The sequence below is a fragment of the Phalangium opilio genome, unplaced genomic scaffold (genome assembly GCF_054372755.1).
Source record: "Phalangium opilio isolate 3A_F unplaced genomic scaffold, DU_Popi_V2 ptg000060l_1, whole genome shotgun sequence".
Lineage (NCBI taxonomy): Eukaryota > Metazoa > Arthropoda > Arachnida > Opiliones > Phalangiidae > Phalangium > Phalangium opilio.
In genome coordinates this window covers 3,771,793-3,778,709 of record NW_028324177.1, presented here as the reverse complement: position 1 = coordinate 3,778,709, position 6,917 = coordinate 3,771,793, and positions in this window count along the sequence as shown.

Below are 6,917 nucleotides of genomic sequence, written 5' to 3'. Positions count from 1 at the left end.
GTGATAATTTTGGTCTTGTAAAGGGTTTGAACTCGTTCTAAAGGACTTTAGATGGCTTCTGTTCACCCTGCTAATAAAGCTGCAGAAGTTAATGACACCGGAGGTGGTATATTGGGAAAATGGTGTTTTAGAAACCGCCCATATTCGTAATAAGTCCCAAACATGAAAGACATTGAAACAGGTTTTTGGATTAAGGGTGGTAGACACTCTCTGTAAAGGTTTTTTATACCTTCTTTACGTATCTGGTTAAAAGCGTATTTCATGTCTATGCCGTGTAACATTTGCCTGAACATTATTTTGTAGATAGGGAAAGTTACGGCAATGTTTATGAAGCCCGAGCCCTCGCCACAAAAGAATTCAGCAATTGCCTGTTCTCTTGTCTTCCTCGGACGGTCAAATTCATTGGCATATTTTTCCTCCATGGATGTCCAAAATTTAGCAAAGAATAATTCAATCAATGTATATTGTAAATATTTATAATCTCCCCAACTTACTGAGAGGGCACAACTAAAATATATTCTCAAATTTGAAGGTTGAAGTTCAAGTTGACCCAGTAAGTGATTATTTTTAACTTAAGACCCGCGACACCCGCCAAAGCAGCCAAGGCTTAGAGTTTAAAGAGACAGTCTACAGAGCGAGTCCTCTCTCTCAAAAATCTCGAATCCACCTTATTCCCTTTCGCCGGAAGGATAGCCCCCTGGATCACGCGACTCGCGGACGCAGGCTGCAGAGATTTACCGTTTGAACGTGATCCAGCGCTAGCGGCTCTCTGATTGGATAATCTATTTGAGCGACAAGCTCCCGCAGCCAACACGGGGGAATCGTCCGAGTCGCTGTCGTCTCAAGGGGTGCATTGTTTCGATTGCGCCACATTGTAAAACTGGTTCAAACTGGTTTATCGGAGGGGAAAAAGTTAGCACTAACCGATAAGCCTAAAAGTCCGATCCTAAAGACTTCGGCTCTAAGCCTACGCTATGCAATATATTAAATTAATTTAATCTAACCTAACGCTCGAAACATTCGGTTCCTGGCAAGCTCGCCAATTATTTATCCCCTATAACTGATTGGCTTAAAAAGCTGTGGTTACCAGGTCAAGAAATAATGGAGATTAAAATTTAGGTTGCATATAATGATCTCTTTATTATCTAGGTTCGTTAGGGTAGTTGTATTTATACACAATAATAATTTTGGTGTTAGTAATAATAATTTATGATAATGACTATTTACATATGTAGAGTGAAATAAATTATGGGAAGTGCCAGTAGGGAATTTCCGTACTAAATAAATGATACACTTACAGGATGGCAAACTAGCTTAGTAGAGCTACTAGAACTAGACGTGGCTTGGGTATCCTGAGTAGTTGCGGTCATACTTCGAGAATTATCACTTCTGGAAGGAATGTAGCAATTGAAACCCGTCTCATTGATACAGGAAATTGGCCGCTTCTGCAAAATTACCACTAAATCGAAAAACCGGTTTTCATACCTTAGCACCTTGTGACATGTTTAAAGCTATAGTAGCATTCAATTTGTTCGTGTTAGTGGAAGCTACATAAGTAGACACTAGCTCTGTTAATTCAGTAAGCTTAGCGTTTAACAAAGCTACAGAACCCCGACATATTACTGGTACAGTTCCTTGCGGAAAATAATGTGAAGGACCAGAAGTTGTTGGTGGCCTTACACTGAGGAAATGTTCCAAATTGGTGATATTTTACCAAATGGAATCGTGGAAGGATAAATACTTGTGGTAACCACAGGTTGTTGTCCTACCACTTAAGTAGTACTGGTTATGGGCCTAGTACTAACGTTCACGTAAGAGCTAGGCACACTAACATTGGCATGCGTATTAGTGGTAAGCCTTGGTTGTGAAGGCGCATCAGAAAAGGGGTTGAAACCTGTCTGTATAGTACTAAACCTAATTTGCGGTACTCTAGAATTAATATTAGAAAATGGATAACCAGTTTGACTTACAGAAACGGGCGTCTCAACCACATTGTTGGTGGTGAGATGCTCGAAACAATAGGGTCAGTGAGGCGCAACTGGCTAAAATGCGCGGCTAATTCACTTTGTGAAGTGCTTTGTTCCAACAATGCGCGTTTAACTGCGATTTGAGATATCACGGATTTGAAACTTGGTTTTTTGGGAACTTGAAATATCGGGGATTTGAAATCCGGTTTTTGGCTAATTGGGAATATCACGGATTTGAAACCCGGTAATTTTGGGAGATATGGAATATGAAAGATTTGAAACCGGGTCTTTTTGGGAGACTGGGAATATGAAAGATTTGAAACCGGGTCTTTTTGTGAGACTGGGAATATCAAAGATTTGAAACCCGGTCTTTTTGGGAGACTGGGAATATGAAAGATTTGAAACCCGGTCTTTTTGGGAGATTGGGAATATGAAAGATTTTAAACCGGGTTTTTTGTAGACATGGAATATGAAAGATTTGAAACCGGGTCTTTTTGGGAGACTGGGAATATGAAAAATTTGAAACCCGGTCTTTTTGGGAGACTGGGAATATGAAAGATTTGAAACCCGGTCTATTTGGGAGACTGGGAATATGAAAGATTTGAAACCCGGTCTTTATGGGAGACTGGGAATATGAAAGATTTGAAACCGGGTCTTTTTGTGAGACTAGGAATATGAAAGATTTGAATCCCGGTCTTTTTGGGAGACTGGGAATATGAAAGATTTGAAACTCGGTCTTTTTGGGAGACTGCGAATATGAAAGATTTGAAACCCGGTCTTTTTGGGAGACTGCGAAAACGTGACATTGAAACCCGCGTTTTTTGGGAGACATGGGAATATCTGACATTTGAAACCTGCTTTTTTTGGAGACATGGGAATATCTGGCACTTGAAATCCGGTTTTATTTGGTAACCTAGGACTATCGGGCATTTGAAATCCGGTTTTTTGGGGGGAAATGGGAGTATCGGGCATTTAAATCCGGCTTTTTTGGGGGGGGATAATGGGACTATCGGGCATTTGAAATCTGGTTTTTTGGGGGAAAAATGGGATTATCGGGCATACTAAAAATTCTACCAATCATCCACAAAAGAAAAAGAAAACCCCAAAATTGTTCTCAACTGCCTTACGTAGGAAAGCCTACTTCCACAGGAAATTCAAAAGGACTCAAAGTCCCTTAGCCCATCATAAATATATATTTCAGCGCATTTTGGTCAAGAAATTTACTCAAGCGGGTCAGAGACACACACACTAGATGAAGGTTCCTAGATGGTCCCAACACGGGTCTCCTCGTTAGCTCGTCCTTCAACGTGTTAAATGCGTGTTCTTGACTTTCAGTCCATGCCCATGTCGCTTCTTTACGTAGGAGATATGACAGTGGTGACGCTTTGACAGAAAAATCCTTTAGGAACCTTCGGACGTAACTGCAAAGACCCAGAAACCGTCGTAGCTCATGGATGTCACCGGGTTTCGGGTATTTCTTCGCGCAAGATATCTTCCTTTGGCCCGGCCTGATTCCTCGTTCGCTGATATCATAGCCCAAAAAATCAATCTCGCCATGGAAGAAGAAGCATTTCTTAAGATTGAGTGTCAAATTCGCCTTCCGGAAAACTTCCAATATTTGCCTTAGGTGGTCAAATCCTTCTTCGATCGTGGCGGAAGGTACCAACACATCATCCATGTAGGCTAATGCAATCGTAAATCTTAGCGGTCCCAAGACAGCGTTCATCATGCGCTGGAACACGGAAAGGGCATTACATAAGCCGAATGGCATCGTGGTAAATTGATAGTGGCCATCTGGCAAAAGTTCAATGTATATTGAAAACTGAAATAGTTGAGAATGTGTCCGAGTCGGGACCACCTCTGAAGGAACAAAACTAGAGTTGCATAGATTTTCGAAGGCCTCTTGTACCATTCTTGAGTCCGACGTGCAATATTGCATACTCTTTTAATTTATATAACATTTAAATATTTTCCAAAAGTTCAATGTTTATTGAAAACTGAAATAGTTGAGAATGTGTCCGAGTCGGGACCACCTCTGATCGAATAAAACCAAAGTTGCATAGATTTTCGAACGCTTCTTAGACCATTCTTGAGCGCGACGTGCAATATATGTAACTGTAACTGTATACCCTCTTAATTTTATATAACATTTAAATATTTTCCAAAAGTTCAATGTTTATTGAAAACTGAAATAGTTGAGAATGTGTCCGAGTTGGGACCACCTCTGATCGAATAAAACCAAATTTGCATAGATTTTCGAACGCTTTTATACCATTCTTGAGCGCGACGTGCAATATATGTATCTGCAACTGTATATCCTCTTAATTTTATGTAACATTTAAGTATTTTGCTAAAGTTCAATGTACATTGAACACTGAAATAGTTGAAAATGTGTCCGAGTCGGAACCATCTCTGATAGAAGAATACTAGAGTTGCTAGGTTTTTCGAAGGCTTCTTGTACCATTCTTGAGTGCGACGTGCAATATTGCATACCCTCTTAATTTTATATAACATTTAAATATTTTCCAAAAGTTCACTGTACATTGAAAACTGAAATAGTTGAGAATGTGTCCGAGTCGGGACCACCTCTGATAGAATAAAAGCAAAGTTGCATAGATTTTCGAACGCTTTTTAGACCATTCTTGAGCGCGACGTGCAATATATGTATCTGCAACTGTATATCCTCTTAATTTTATGTAACATTTAAGTATTTTGCTAAAGTTCAATGTATATTGAAAACTGAGATAGTAGAAAATGTGTCCGAGTCGGAACCACCGCTGATAGAAGAAAACTAGAGTTGCATAGTTTTTCGAAGGCTTCTTGTACCATTCTTGAGTGCGACGTGCAATATTGCATACCCTCTTATTTTTATATAACATTTAAATATTTTCCAAAAGTTCAATGTACATTGAAAACTGAAATAGTTGAGAATGTGTCCGAGTCGGGACCACCTCTGATGGAATAAAGCCAAAGTTGCATAGATTTTCGAACGCTTCTTAGACCATTCTTGAGCGCGACGTGCAATATATGTAACTGTAACTGTATACCCTCTTAATTTTATATAACATTTAAATGTTTTGCAAAAGTTCAATGTTTATTGAAAACTGAAATAGTTGAGAATGTGTCCGAGTCGGGACCACCTCTGAAGGAACAAAACTAGAGTTGCATAGATTTTCGAAGGCCTCTTGTACCATTCTTGAGTCCGACGTGCAATATTAATAATATTACCATACACTTGCCCAACATGTTCACTTCCGGCCTTTAGTGATTCGTTTTTTGCTGTGCCGGATTCATCCAGTGATGACAGCTTACCACACGCTATGGGGACATCTCGTTCTAAGAAAATTACATTTGTTCTTTCAAATGTGCGAAGTGTTCGGAACAAGCTTGTGGACATTTCATTACAGCTATATTCAACTCCCACTGATATCTACGCTTTCACTGAGACGTGGTTAGACGACTCCATTTTAGACTCGGAAATTTTCCCCCAAGACTATGTTATCTTTCGTCGGGATCGACCCACTAGAGGTGGTGGTGTACTGCTTGCCCTACATGATTCTTTATGTCCGTTACCGATCGAGTTTCCTGAGGAACTTTTAATAGCGGAAGATGGTACGCCCATCGAGGGTGTTTTTGCGTTATTTCGTTGTTAGACTCGCTCTGCTGTTGTTGGTTGCCTATATAGACCTTCTAGATCATCTATGTCTACTCTACTTACGATGTGTGACCTACTTGGTCAGCTCCATGAAACTCTACCTCCACATGATCTCTTCGTTTTGATGGGAGACTTTAACATGGATATTGATTGGTTACACCCTTCGAAATCCGCTGCTGAACAGTTATTCTTCGACACGATCACTGACTTGGGTCTTTAGGAAACTGTATTAGCACCAACTCGTGGCTCTAGCAGGCTTGACCTAGTCTTTGTTAACGACATTAGATTTTTGGGCGACCTTCCTGGCTGTGATCATCTCGCTGTCACTGGTGTATTGGACCTTCCCCGTAACTTCGTTCAGCGTGTCAACAGAACTATACTAAACTACAAAAACATCGTTTCGGCAGATCTACAAGACTCAGTCAGATATGCTCCATGGGAGCTAGCGTTCTCGACAAACATCAATGAAACATGGGACCTTTTCCTGGATCTTTTTTGGGCTCTTGTTAAGTTGTTGTTACGGTGGGGTGGCGTAGCGGTTAGCGCTTTCGCCTCGCAGCAAGACGATCCCGGATTCGATCCCGGACTGTGGCACCAGGTGAAAACCTGGGAACAAATCCTTCTGCGTAGAGTTTGCAAGTTCTCTCCCCGCTTGTTAAAAGGAGTTTTCCTCCGCGGTCTAACCCGGTTTCTCCTTTCCATCAAAACTTGCAGAGGTTAACGGTAATAGTTAGTATAGGGCGCTGTAGGTTAGCTGTGGCATAGGGGCTAGCCACCACCCCTCTATGCATTGTAAAGGGGCCCACCTGTAAATAAGTCGCGAGTTTACTTAGTGTGGACATCCCTTCCTAGACCAAGCTTAGATTATTATTATTATTATTATTAATATTCCAAGCACTACGCTACGAGGCAATAAACGATCACCTTGGATCACTGGTGAACTCGCTATTTAATAAAGCCAAACGAAGACAACGTGAGTCGGATTGGAGCGCTTACAAAGTATTTAGCAATGGTTTACGACGTAGAACGCGTATCGCTTACGACCATTATGTAGCGGGTCTTCATGAAACCCTCGTAATGTACCCTAAACGTTTTTGGACCTTTATACGCTCTAAGAATCAACTACCGCCACCGTCCTCCTTTACGGGAGATTTTGGCAAAGTCTCCTGTCCTTCCATGGTGGCGCGTGTGTTTGGCGACTTCTTTTATAAATGCTTCAGTATCCCGGATCCAGATCTAACTTTTCCGACTTTGGATGCTCAGGGACCTCACTTTTCCATGGATTATGTCACTCG